The 12,994-nt window shown below is 51.9% G+C and overlaps 1 long non-coding RNA gene across 1 annotated transcript in view; it reads right to left on the reverse strand.

Moving 5' to 3' along the window:
* LOC123767917 (uncharacterized) overlaps positions 1-12,406 on the reverse strand; it is a 33,244-nt gene extending 20,838 nt beyond the window's left edge. Inside the window, exon 1 of the long non-coding RNA XR_006774024.2 lies at positions 12,195-12,406. This is a non-coding gene — a long non-coding RNA (uncharacterized lncRNA). The remainder of the gene's footprint in view (positions 1-12,194) is intronic.
* Positions 12,407-12,994: the final 588 nt, after the last annotated feature.

Genomic DNA, 12,994 nt, shown 5'->3' on the forward strand with positions numbered 1-12,994 from the left:
TCTTCTACAGTGTGTGTTGTGTTCTTCTACAGTGTGTGTTGTGTTCTTCTACAGTGTGTGTTGTGTTCCTCTACAGTGTGTGTTGTGTTCTTCTACAGTGTGTTGTGTTCTTCTACAGTGTGTTGTGTTCCTCTACAGTGTGCTGTGTTCTTCTACAGTGTGTTGTGTTCTTCTACAGTGTGTTGTGTTCTTCTACAGTGTGTTGTGTTCTTCTACAGTGTGTGTTGTGTCCTTCTACAGTGTGTTGTGTTCTTCTACAGTGTGTTGTGTTCTTCTACAGTGTGCTGTGTTCCTCTACAGTGTGCTGTGTTCTTCTACAGTGTGTTGTGTTCCTCTACAGTGTGTTGTGTTCCTCTACAGTGTGCTGTGTTCCTCTACAGTGTGTGTTGTGTTCCTCTACAGTGTGTGTTGTGTTCCTCTACAGTGTGTGTTGTGTTCCTCTACAGTGTGTGTTGTGTTCCTCTACAGTGTGTGTTGTATTCTTCTACAGTGTGTGTTGTGTTCCTCTACAGTGTTGTGTTCTACACTGACGCGTCCTCCTCTACATTGACGCTGTAAACTTATCAAAAATAAAGAGGAAGACAATAACTAATAAAGTAATGTGTGAGGGTTTATCTTGTTATCTTGAGGTTATCTTGAGATGATTTCGGGGCTTTTTTTAGTGTCCCCGCGGCCCGGTCCTCGACCAGGCCTCCACCCCCCTGGAAGCAGCCCGTGACAGCTGACTAACACCCAGGTACCTATTTTACTGCTGGGTAACAGGGGGAATAGAGTGAAAGAAACTCTGCCTATTGTTTCTCGCCGGCGCCCGGGATCGAATCCGGGACCACAGGATCATAAGTGCAGTGTGCTGTCCGCTCGGCCGACCGGCTCCACCACAGGGAGGTAGAAGGGAAGAGTAAGGAGTATGGGAGTAGGGAGAAGTGGTCAGGTGAAAGAGAAAGTTTGAGAAGAGGCGGAGGGAGAGACTGAGAACACGGAGAGGAGTAGAAAGTAGTAGAAAAGGTAGAAAGTAGAAAGTGAGAGACGTAGAAGGTAGAAAGTTGCTGCCGCCATCCATTCTGAACTCGGTACATTTAAGACAAAGAATGGAACTTTGTATTCTAAGTTTTCAAATTTTACTTTAGCATGTATCAACTGGAATCATGTACTTGTACATGCAAGAATCTTTAAGTCAATAAACTCAAGAGTGCTCTACACTCTAGCTTGCAATATATCAGAAAATCCCAGATTTAGGGGGAAAAAAATTAAAGACAATTTAAACAATAAATTCATCAATTGCATATTTAACATGATAAGTATCCTAATTCAAGCAATTTAACTTGATGTTCACTATGTCAAGATATACAATGTGAGTCATTAGACAAGAATTTGAGAACACCTCGGCTGACTGCCCTTGAAATCACACAATTCCTCCAGATTGATTGATAAAGATTAAGCCACCCAAGAGGTGGCACGGGCATGAATAGCCCGTAAGTGGTACAATTTTTTTCTCAGTATTCTGTGGTTTGCATTTAACCATCAAGCTGTTATCGCGGGGGAGGATACTGCTTCACAGTCTTTATGAGGGTGTCCAGCTGCTGGACACCTTTGTTGACCTGGAGAGTGGCTGTGTTGATGGCTTCAAATACCTCCAGTTGGAGACTCGCCAAAATTTGTCACCTTATAGTTCAACTCACCGAGTGTTGACCAGACCACACACTAGAAGGTGAAGGGACGACGACGTTTCGGTCCGTCTTGGACCATTCTCACAATCGACTTGAGAATGGTCCAGGACGGACCGAAACGTCGTCGTCGTCCCTTCACCTTCTAGTGTGTGGTCTGGTCATCATACTGTAGCCACGTTATTGTGACTCATCGCCTGCAACTCACCAAGTGTCTGAGCCTAAGTTGGATAGAGAGGGGGTTGACAGGCAGCTCCCCCCCCCCCCCCGCCCCCAATCCGGCTGACAGCTTAGTCTCGGCTGCTGTTCAATCGTCCTGCCTCCCTCTGTCAATGCCCTCTAATGTGATTGATTGATTGATGAAGATTAAGCCACCTAAAAGGTTGCACGGGCATGAATAGCCCGTAAGTGGTGGCCCTTTTGAGCCATTACCAGTATCAAGAGTTGATACTGGAGATCTGTGGAGGTGCGACTGCACCCTGCGTGACGGGAGATGTCTCCCCTCTCGAATGTGCAGTTCCCTGGGTATTTATGGGGAACCTGGGAGCCAAACCTCACGTTTGGCGCCTCAAATATCATGTATGACTGACTTTGGGAGCCGGTCGGCCGAGCGGACGGCACACTGGACTTGTGATCCTGTGGTTCTGGGTTCGATCCCGGGCGCCGGCGAGAAACAATGGGCAGAGTTTCTTTCACCCTATGCCCCTGTTACCTAGCAGTAAAATAGGTTCCTGGGAGTTAGTCAGCTGCCACGGGCTGCTTCCTGGGGGTGGAGGCCTGGTCGAAGACCGGGCCGCGGGGACACTAAAGCCCCGAAATCATCTCAAGATAACCTCAAGATAACCTGACTCATGTTCTATGTGAAATATTAATTAAACACCTTTATGGTGTTACAACGCGCCCCCCCCTACACTGACGCGACCCCCCCCCCTACACTGACGCGACCCCCCCCTACACTGACGCGACCCCCCCTACACTGACGCGACCCCCCCCTACACTGACGCGACCCCCCCCTTACACTGACGCGACCCCCCCTACACTGACGCGACCCCCCTACACTGACGCGACCCCCCTACACTGACGCGACCCCCCCTTCACTGACGCAACCCCCCCTACACTGACGCGACCCCCCTACACTGACGCGACCCCCCCTACACTGACGCGACCCCCCCCTACACTGACGCGACCCCCCCCTACACTGACGCGACCCCCCCCTACACTGACGCGACCCCCCCTTACACTGACGCGACCCCCCCTACACTGACGCGACCCCCCCTCCCTACACTGACGCGTCCCCCCCTACACTGACGCGACCCCCCTACACTGACGCGACCCCCCCTACACTGACGCGTCCCCCCTACACTGACGCGACCCCCCCCTACACTGACGCGACCCCCCCTACACTGACGCGACCCCCCCTACACTGACGTGTCCTCTCCCTACACTGACGCGACCCCCCCTACACTGACGCGACCCCCCCTACACTGACGCGACCCCCCCTACACTGACGCGTCCCCCCCTACACTGACGCGACCCCCCCTACACTGACGCGACCCCCCCTACACTGACGCGTCCCCCCCTACACTGACGCGTCCCCCCCTACACTGACGCGACCCCCCCCCCCCTACACTGACGTGTCCTCTCCCTACACTGATGTGTTTGGTGCCATTTCCAGCAGGCTGTCTCTAGAATATATTAATTAGCATCGTTTGTGGTTCTGTAAACTATTGCAGTCATATTTCCCATCTATCTCCCACTCTAAGCTCCATCACCACACACTACCTTAACTCTATGAAAGCTTTTGATACCTGACCACACGATGCTCTCATTAGAAAGTTAGAGTTAGGGTGGGGAAGGGGGCGTTTAGGGTGGGGGGGGGGCTGGTGGGGGTAAGGGGAAATAGGGAGGGGAGGAAGGGTAGGGGAAGAGGGAAGGAATTATTAGGGGGGAAGCACCAAGCCATTACGACTATATAGCACTTGGAAGCGGTCAGGATAAGGTTACGGGCTATTCATGCCCGTGCCACCTCTTGGGTGGCTTAATCTTTATCAGGATCTGGGCTGGGACGGGGGGAAGGAATGGTGCCCAACCACTTGGATGGACGGGGATTAAACGCCGACCTGCGTGTCTTATCTTGCAACAAATGTATCAAGAATATTGAGATGGGATACATAATCGATTTTTGTTTAGTTAATACTGGGATGTATAACCCTGGAAACACAAACCGTAACTGCTTCTATTTTCCGCTTGTTACAACTTGTAATAAAGTTGTTACATCTTAGCTTAACGTGTTTATGACGTATTAGAACATTGTTACAACTTGCTATATTGGTTGTTATAACTGGTTAGGAGGTGTTAAAACTTGTTCGAACGTTGTGCCAACGTCGTAGTTTCGGTGTGTGTTTGGCGGGTATAGACCAGAGACCCCGGTAAGTCTTCCCTTGAAAACAGGCAGGTTATTGTTTTAGAGAAAAAGGTCGAAAATGTGTAGAAGTTTGCAACGAGACTCGTCCCAGAGTTGTGAGGGGATGAGGTACGAAGATGGACAGAAGGAACCAAACCTGATGACGTTAAAGAGGAGGAGGGAGAGAGGGGACATGATTCAGACGTATAAAATACTTAGGATTGACAAGAAGAACTAGAAGAAATGTTTACTCTGAATAATAATAGAACAAGGGGGGGGGGCACGGATGGAAGCTTGAGACCCAGATCTGTCAGAGTTGTTAGATGTTTGAAAGTTTTTTTTAGTATAAGGGTAGCGAGTAAATGGAATGACCTAAAGGAGCAGATTGTAGAGGCTAACTCTATTCATAACTTTAAAAGCAGATATGATAAATAGGCCAGGAGTCATTGTAGTAGACAACCAACGGCTAGAAAGGCGGGGTCTACGAGCTAGAGCTCGATCCTGCAAGCACAAATAGGTTCTTGCACACACACACACACACACACACACACACACACACTTCTGTCTTCGCTGGAAGACAGAAGAGTTAGGGGGGACATGATCACCACATTCAAGATTCTGAAGGGGATTGATAGGGTAGATAAAGACAGTCTATTTAACACAAGGGGCACACGTACTAGGGGACACAGGTGGAAACTGAGTGCCCAAATGAGCCACAGAGATATTAGAAAGAACTTTTTTAGTGTCAGAGTGGTTGACAAATGGAATGCATTAGGAAGTGATGTGGTGGAGGCTGACTCCATACACAGTTTCAAGTGTAGATATGACAGAGCCCGATAGGCTCAGGAATCTGTACACCTGTGGATTGACGGTTGAGAGGCGGGACCAAAGAGCCAGAGCTCAACCCCCGCAAACACAACTAGGTGAGTACACAACCTATCCGCCTGTGCCTCCCCCCCCCCCACACACACACACAACCTATCCGCCTGCGCCTCCCCCACACGCACACACACAACCTATCCGCCTGCGCCTCCCCCACACGCACACACACTTACAAAATGTCCCCCGATTACACTGTGAGCGTGGAAGACTGATGACCGTGTCAGGATGACAGCCTCCAGACAATTTATCCTGAGTCTCACTCCTTCCCTGGCCAGCATTAGTGCCTCTCACCCCCACCATGTCCCCCCCCTGGCCAGCATTAGTGCCTCTCACCCCCCCCATGTCACCCCCTGGCCGGCATTAGTGCCTCTCACCCCCCCCATGTCCCCCCCTGGCCAGCATTAGTGCCTCTCACACCCCCATGTCCCCCCCCCCTGGCCAGCATTAGTGCCTCTCACACCCACCATGTCCCCCCCCCCCCCTGGCCAGCATTAGTGCCTCTCACCCCCACCATGTCCCCCCCCCCTGGCCAGCATTAGTGCCTCTCACCCCCCATGTCCCCCCCCTGGCCAGCATTAGTGCCTCTCACTCCCCCATGTCCCCCCCCCCTGGCCAGCATTAGTGCCTCTCACACCCCCATGTCCCCCCCTCTTGGCCAGCATTAGTGCCTCTCACACCCACCATGTCCCCCCCCCCTGGCCAGCATTAGTGCCTCTCACACCCCCATGTCCCCCCCCCCTGGCCAGCATTAGTGCCTCTCACACCCACCATGTCCCCCCCCCTGGCCAGCATTAGTGCCTCTCACCCCCACCATGTCCCCCCCCTGGCCAGCATTAGTGCCTCTCACCCCCCCCATGTCCCCCCCTGGCCAGCATTAGTGCCTCTCACACCCACCATGTCCCCCCCTGGCCAGCATTAGTGCCTCTCACACCCCCATGTCCCCCCCCCCTGGCCAGCATTAGTGCCTCTCACACCCACCATGTCCCCCCCCTGGCTAGCATTAGTGCCTCTCACACCCACCATGTCCCCCCCCCTGGCCAGCATTAGTGCCTCTCACCCCCCCATGTCCCCCCCCCCTGGCCAGCATTAGTGCCTCTCACCCCCCATGTCCCCCCCTGGCCAGCATTAGTGCCTCTCACCCCCCCCATGTCCCCCCCCTGGCCAGCATTAGTGCCTCTCACCCCCCCATGTCCCCCCCTGGCCAGCATTAGTGCCTCTCACACCCACCATGTCCCCCCCCCTGGCCAGCATTAGTGCCTCTCACCCCCCCATGTTCCCCCCCCTGGCCAGCATTAGTGCCTATCACCCCACCCCATGTCCCCCCCCCCTGGCCAGCATTAGTGCCTCTCACCCCCCCCCATGTCCCCCCCCTGGCCAGCATTTGTGCCTCTCACCCCCCCATGTCCCCCCCCTGGCCAGCATTAGTGCCTCTCATCCCCCCCCCCCCATGTCCCCCCCCCTGGCCAGCATTAGTGCCTCTCACCCCATGTCCCCCACCCTGGCCAGCATTAGTGCCTCTCACCCCCCCCCCATGTCCCCCCCCCCTGGCCAGCATTAGTGCCTCTCACCCCCACCATGTCCCCCCCCTGGCCAGCATTAGTGCCTCTCACCCCCCCCCATGTCCCCCCCCCTGGCCAGCATTAGTGCCTCTCACACCCACCATGTCCCCCCCCCCTGGCCAGCATTAGTGCCTCTCACACCCCCATGTCCCCCCCCCCTGGCCAGCATTAGTGCCTCTCACACCCACCATGTCCCCCCCCTGGCCAGCATTAGTGCCTCTCACACCCACCATGTCCCCCCCCTGGCCAGCATTAGTGCCTCTCACCCCCCCATGTCCCCCCCCCCCTGGCCAGCATTAGTGCCTCTCACCCCCCATGTCCCCCCCCTGGCCAGCATTAGTGCCTCTCACCCCCCCATGTCCCCCCCTGGCCAGCATTAGTGCCTCTCACCCCCCCATGTCCCCCCCTGGCCAGCATTAGTGCCTCTCACACCCACCATGTCCCCCCCCTGGCCAGCATTAGTGCCTCTCACCCCCCCATGTTCCCCCCCCCTGGCCAGCATTAGTGCCTCTCACCCCCCCCATGTCCCCCCCCCCTGGCCAGCAATAGTGCCTCTCACCCCCCCCATGTCCCCCCCCCTGGCCAGCATTAGTGCCTCTCACCCCCCCATGTCCCCCCCCTGGCCAGCATTAGTGCCTCTCACCCCCCCATGTCCCCCCCCCCTGGCCAGCATTAGTGCCTCTCACCCCCACCATGTCCCCCCCCCCCCTGGCCAGCATTAGTGCCTCTCACCCCCCCCATGTCCCCCCCCCTGGCCAGCATTAGTGCCTCTCACCCCCACCATGTCCCCCCCCTGGCCAGCATTAGTGCCTCTCACCCTCACCATGTCCCCCCCCCCTGGCCAGCATTAGTGCCTCTCACCCCCACCATGTCCCCCCCCCTGGCCAGCATTAGTGCCTCTCACCCCCACCATGTCCCCCCCCCTCGCCAGCATTAGTGCCTCTCACCCCCACCATGTCCCCTCCCCCCCTGGCCAGCATTAGTGCCTCTCACCCCCCCCATGTCACCCCCTGGCCGGCATTAGTGCCTCTCACCCCCCCCATGTCCCCCCCTGGCCAGCATTAGTGCCTCTCACACCCCCATGTCCCCCCCCCCTGGCCAGCATTAGTGCCTCTCACCCCCCCCATGTCACCCCCTGGCCAGCATTAGTGCCTCTCACACCCACCATGTCCCCCCCCTGGCCAGCATTAGTGCGTCTCACACCCCCATGTCCCCCCCCCTGGCCAGCATTAGTGCCTCTCACCCCCACCATGTCCCCCACCCTGGCCAGCATTAGTGCCTCTCACCCCCACCATGTCCCCCACCCTGGCCAGCATTAGTGCCTCTCACACCCACCATGTCCCCCCCCCTGGCCAGCATTAATGCCTCTCACACCCACCATGTCCCCCCCCCCTGGCCAGCATTAGTGCCTCTCACACCCACCATGTCCCCCCCTTCTGGCCAGCATTAATGCCTCTCACACCCACCATGTCCCCCCCCCCTGGCCAGCATTAGTGCCTCTCACACCCACCATGCCCCCCCCCCCCTGGCCAGCATTAGTGCTTCTCACACCCACCATGTCCCCCCCCCCCCCTGGCCAGCATTAATGCCTCTCGGCCACAGGAGAGGCAACGGCGAGTAATTTCCTGATTGCTACAGAACCCCAAACCTGACCACAGTGAATCAGCCATACTGGAATTACAAATATAATCCGAGTACATAATCCTACAGTATTTAAATCTAATGCTGCTTCACTGACTCTTATGTTCAAGTATTTATTATTTAAACGCCAAAGGAAAAAAAATAAAATAAAAATATTTCTGAGTAATTTTTTTTATATCAGTCGAATTTTATTGACGTTGTATAGTGATGTGAAATTTATTTGGTTGTATTTTGTCATGGTGGATGTGTTCTCCTAGTTGTGCTTACGGGGGTCGAGCTTCGGCTCTTTGGTCCCGCCTCTCGACTGTCAATCAACTGGTTTACAGATTCCTGAGTTTATTGAGGAGAGAGTGAAAGGGTAGGGTGGGGTGAGGGGTGATGGGTACGTCGATATCCCTATGTACAGGCTACCTGTCCCTGGTGGGCTAATGGTAAGACACTCGCCCCCACGCCTCACGAGTGAATTGGTATTGGTTCGAATCCTAGCAAGGGAGAATTGACTAGACACCAATCGTTGTAACTATTCGCCTCTATTCACTCAGCAGTAACTGTGCACCTGGTTGTTAACTAACAGGCGGGTCGTGTTGCAGGGAAGACGAGTAGACAAGGCCACTATAGTAAGGGCAATAGAGCCATAGAAAGGAAAAGCTCCTGTAACCCTTCTTACAGGAGCCAGAAATCACCTGCTCCTGTACCCTCCTGTGTAAAGAAAACCCACGAGAGAGAAAAATAAGACTGAATTATATGCCTGGTTGACACGAAACCCGTTGCTGGTAATCCCAGGTAAATGATCTTAACGAGATCGTTAGCCGGAAGGGATATACGGATAACTGATTATATTCGGATATAGGGGTATTCGGATAACTGAGTAGGCTCAGTGGCTTCGAGAGACTCAGTTGCTTCAAGACTCCCTATAGTGGCATGAGACACTCCTCGTCTCTCATGCCACCATACTACACCATATAGTGCCGCTGGTCACTATACTACACCACACCAAATTAGGGAACCATTCTCCACCTCATGTGGATTAGTACCTGGCCTCTACGACCTCATAACGTCTTGCTAAAGTGTCGGTATTTACCATTGGCAGACATTGTCAAGCCATGGTGGACGTCGGTATACACCAACACCTCCTCTCCTCCACTTGTCAGCACCAGACAAAGAGCCATTAACAGAGCCAAGAATAGAGCCAACACCAGAGCCAACAACAGAGCCAAACAACAGAACCACCAACAGAGCCAACAACAGAGCCAAACAACAGAGCCAGCACCAAACAAGAGGAACAGAAGTCAATTTCTCGAGCTGTTGGTCTCCAAATCGAGTCCCTCGGCCATTACCCTCGGCCGCGGGGCTCGGCCACATCCAACACTTTGTTGACTCAATCTATGAAACAATATTGGCCCTTTTGTGGAGGCAAAGTCGCCCGCGCTTTTCCACTCTTCCCCCCCCCCCCCGCCGCCCCTCCCCCCCTCAGGCTGCTAAAGCTGGAGATTCCTCTACGAATCGGTTCCCAAATGCTTGAGCTGGAAGCTGGAATGTAACAGTTTCTCTTCAACAACTGTGGAGGCTTACAATTCAATTGCAATCACTTGCAATTCTCTCATCTAAGAACATTAAATACCGGCAGAAGATAGCCCGTCGGTCTATAAAAGGCAGCTATTTAGAGTCACTCGAAGTCATATAGAAGAATATTTTTTTTTTGAGCCAGGCGGTGGACTCGAACCTGCGTCTTAGGGCACCTTAGACACACACACACGCACATGGCTTGTCTCTCCCTTTTATGATTTGTGTTAATCTGATATGGAAACATCTTGAAGTCTTTAAGAGATTGTATGTCACCAGGGAAGAGAGACAGAGACAGAGATGCAGAGACAGAGAGAGACAGAGAGATACAGAGAGAGAGAGAGACAGAGATACAGAGAGACAGAGATACAGAGAGATACAGATACAGAGAGATACAGAGACAGAGAGATACAGAGAGAGACAGAGAGATACAGAGAGAGACAGAGATAGAGAGATACAGATACAGAGACAGAGAGAGACAGAGACAAAGAGACAGACAGAGACAGACAGAGAGCAAGACTAAGAGAAAATGATGTACACACACAATAAGAGCCAGAACCAGGGACAATCGCCACAACAATATATCAATATGATGGAGCGGGACAAAGACCAACCAATACATCGCGCAGTTTTTACGAGGGTCCATAATGATGAGGTGAGGGGGCGAGTAGGTGTTTATCCTGCCCTTCCCGCCCCATCACCAGGTGATTGATGCCCCTCACTCTCTCTCTCTCTCTCTCTCTCTCTCTCTCTCTCCTGCCTCACCCCCTCTACCTCAAGGGTCTTATTATTGGTCTGTATGTGTCCCCTGTGGCGTCAGGGGGGTTTGTTTATGTCCTCCAGTGTCCTCAACAATGTGATGAACTCGAGTCGTGGACGGGTTGGATATTGGGCTAGGCTCGTTAAAGAGGCGGGCCGACCCCCCCCCCCCACAAAAGACGTATTCACTAAGGTACTGCGTATTCAAAATTGACATTTTTTCAAAGGTAATATTAATTTACTACAATGTGGTGAATGGCTAGGCTTAACTTAGTTTTAGATAGATTCTAGAGGTAATTATTTATGTTTGAAGTACGTGAGTGAAAAATTTAGAGGTGCGATTCGAGTAGAGGCATTCGAGCAGAGGTAGTGAACGAAGCGCTACTCAAGAACAGTTTCCTTCATCACCTGTGAGTAGTGTGTACTTTTTTTTTTTTTTAATAAACAGCAGTTACGGTGGCTGGATCAATGAGCGTTTGACGTGTGTCGCTGTGAGCATCAGTTTGGCGTCGTTGACAACCAACCCGTCCTCGACTCAAGTCCATTACATCCAGCGGTCGACCCCACAGACGCATTCATAAATTTTAACATGCTGTTCATTCAAAACGGGAATTTTCTTAAGTATAAATTAATATTATAATATATTAGCATATTGTGTATATATAGGTATAGGATAGGTTAGGTTAGGTGTTTAGGTTCTGTTGGTGATTATTTGTATTTGTAGTACGTGGGTGAAGCATTTACAGCGTTGTGATTCGAACAAAATTCGTCAGTGAAGCACTTGTTCCGGAAGTGTTCGAACGTCAGCAGTTGTGAGTCGTGTGTAAACCGTTTTTCATTCATAAACAGCGGGTTTGGCGGGTGGATGGAATCACTTTTGGATCTTTGTTTGGAGGACGGGCTGTGACAAGAGCTCCACCTGCCAACGACGACCCTAAACTGCGTCATTCACAAACGGCTTCATTGTTTCATCGTCGCTCAGTAAACGGTTCATGAGCCAGAAGTGCGCCAGTGCCAGCCCGTCCTCGCATACAAAGACCCAAGCTCGTTAATCCAGCCGCCAAACCCCCCTGTTTATGAATAACAAGCAGGTTACACACGTCTCACAACTGACAACGTTCGAACACTTCCGGAACAAGTGCTTCGCTCACGTCCTCTGTTCGAACCACAATTCTATAAATGCTTCACCCGCGTACTTCAAGTACAAATCATCGCCAACAGAACCAAAACACCTAACCTACACCTAACCTAACCTAACCTAACTTAACCTACACCTAACTATACATAGAATTTGTATGTCTAATAATATTAATTTATATACGAGAACAAACCAATGGTTAATACACAGTATGTTAACATTGATGAATGCTTCTGGGGAGGACGGCCGCTGCTTTAACCAGCCTAGTGTGAGGACGGGTTAGTGTGAGGACGGGTTAGTGTGAGGACGGGTTAGTGTGAGGACGGGTTAGTGTGAGGACGGGTTAGTGTGAGGACGGGTTAGTGTGAGGACGGGTTAGTGTGAGGATGGACAACCATTCTCTCCCCCCCCCCCCCCAGGTTGCCTCCTGGGGGGGGGGAGGAAGGGAGGGACCTCAATATAAGTCTAAACTATGTATACATATACACACACACACACAGGCTCCCTGTCCCAGACAAAATTCACTATTACTACTATTGTTATGAAATAAATTTTTTTAACATTTATACGACATTTAACGATACCTGTTTAAAGGGAGGAGCGGTGGTTGAATGATGGCAGAGTCAACCTGCTAGTTGCCCGTCGCAATGATCGGTGACGGGACGCTGACAGTGGACGTCAGATAACACAAATCAATCAATACGGGTGCAAATATCCTCTCAATATCAATCAATATTCTCTCCCCAGGACGGACGACAACGACCTGGCAGACAGCTGCCTCTTTCCTTGACCTCAGAAAATGTAAACAATGGAATGCGCGCGCGCCTCCCCGCGACAGTCATATGAACTACCCTGATGACCAAGCCACCACACCAGAAGATGAGCAGACGACGACGTTTCGGTCCGTCCCTGAGACCATTATCAAGTCGTGTAGGCTTGATAATGGTCCAGGATGGACCGAAACATCGTCGTCTCCTCATCTTATCGTATGTAGTTCGTTCATCACATCTTCAGCCACGTTATTGTGACTCATGAACTACCATAATTACTCCATTAGCACTTACTACGAGGGATGCCATCTTTCGTCATAATAATTATATTCTACTAATATGTTCTCGTAAATCACCAGATGAACTATAGTCTGCTACAGGATAAACAAACCTTACATCTCACCCTTATTGTAAGGATTGTATTATTCTCACCCTTAAGAACCTCAGCTGCTGCTTCTAAGGTCAGACTGCAGCACTTGACCATTCTCACCCTTCAATAAAAAAAAAAATGTTTAGAAGTAAAGTCATTTCGACCTTTTTTTTGTGTAAACTGTTACGAATATAAATGAAAAGACACTTAGGAATGATCTTTTTCTCATTGAATGACTTTGGAA

This window comes from Procambarus clarkii, chromosome 58, assembly GCF_040958095.1.
Source record: "Procambarus clarkii isolate CNS0578487 chromosome 58, FALCON_Pclarkii_2.0, whole genome shotgun sequence".
Taxonomy (NCBI): Eukaryota; Metazoa; Arthropoda; class Malacostraca; order Decapoda; family Cambaridae; genus Procambarus; species Procambarus clarkii.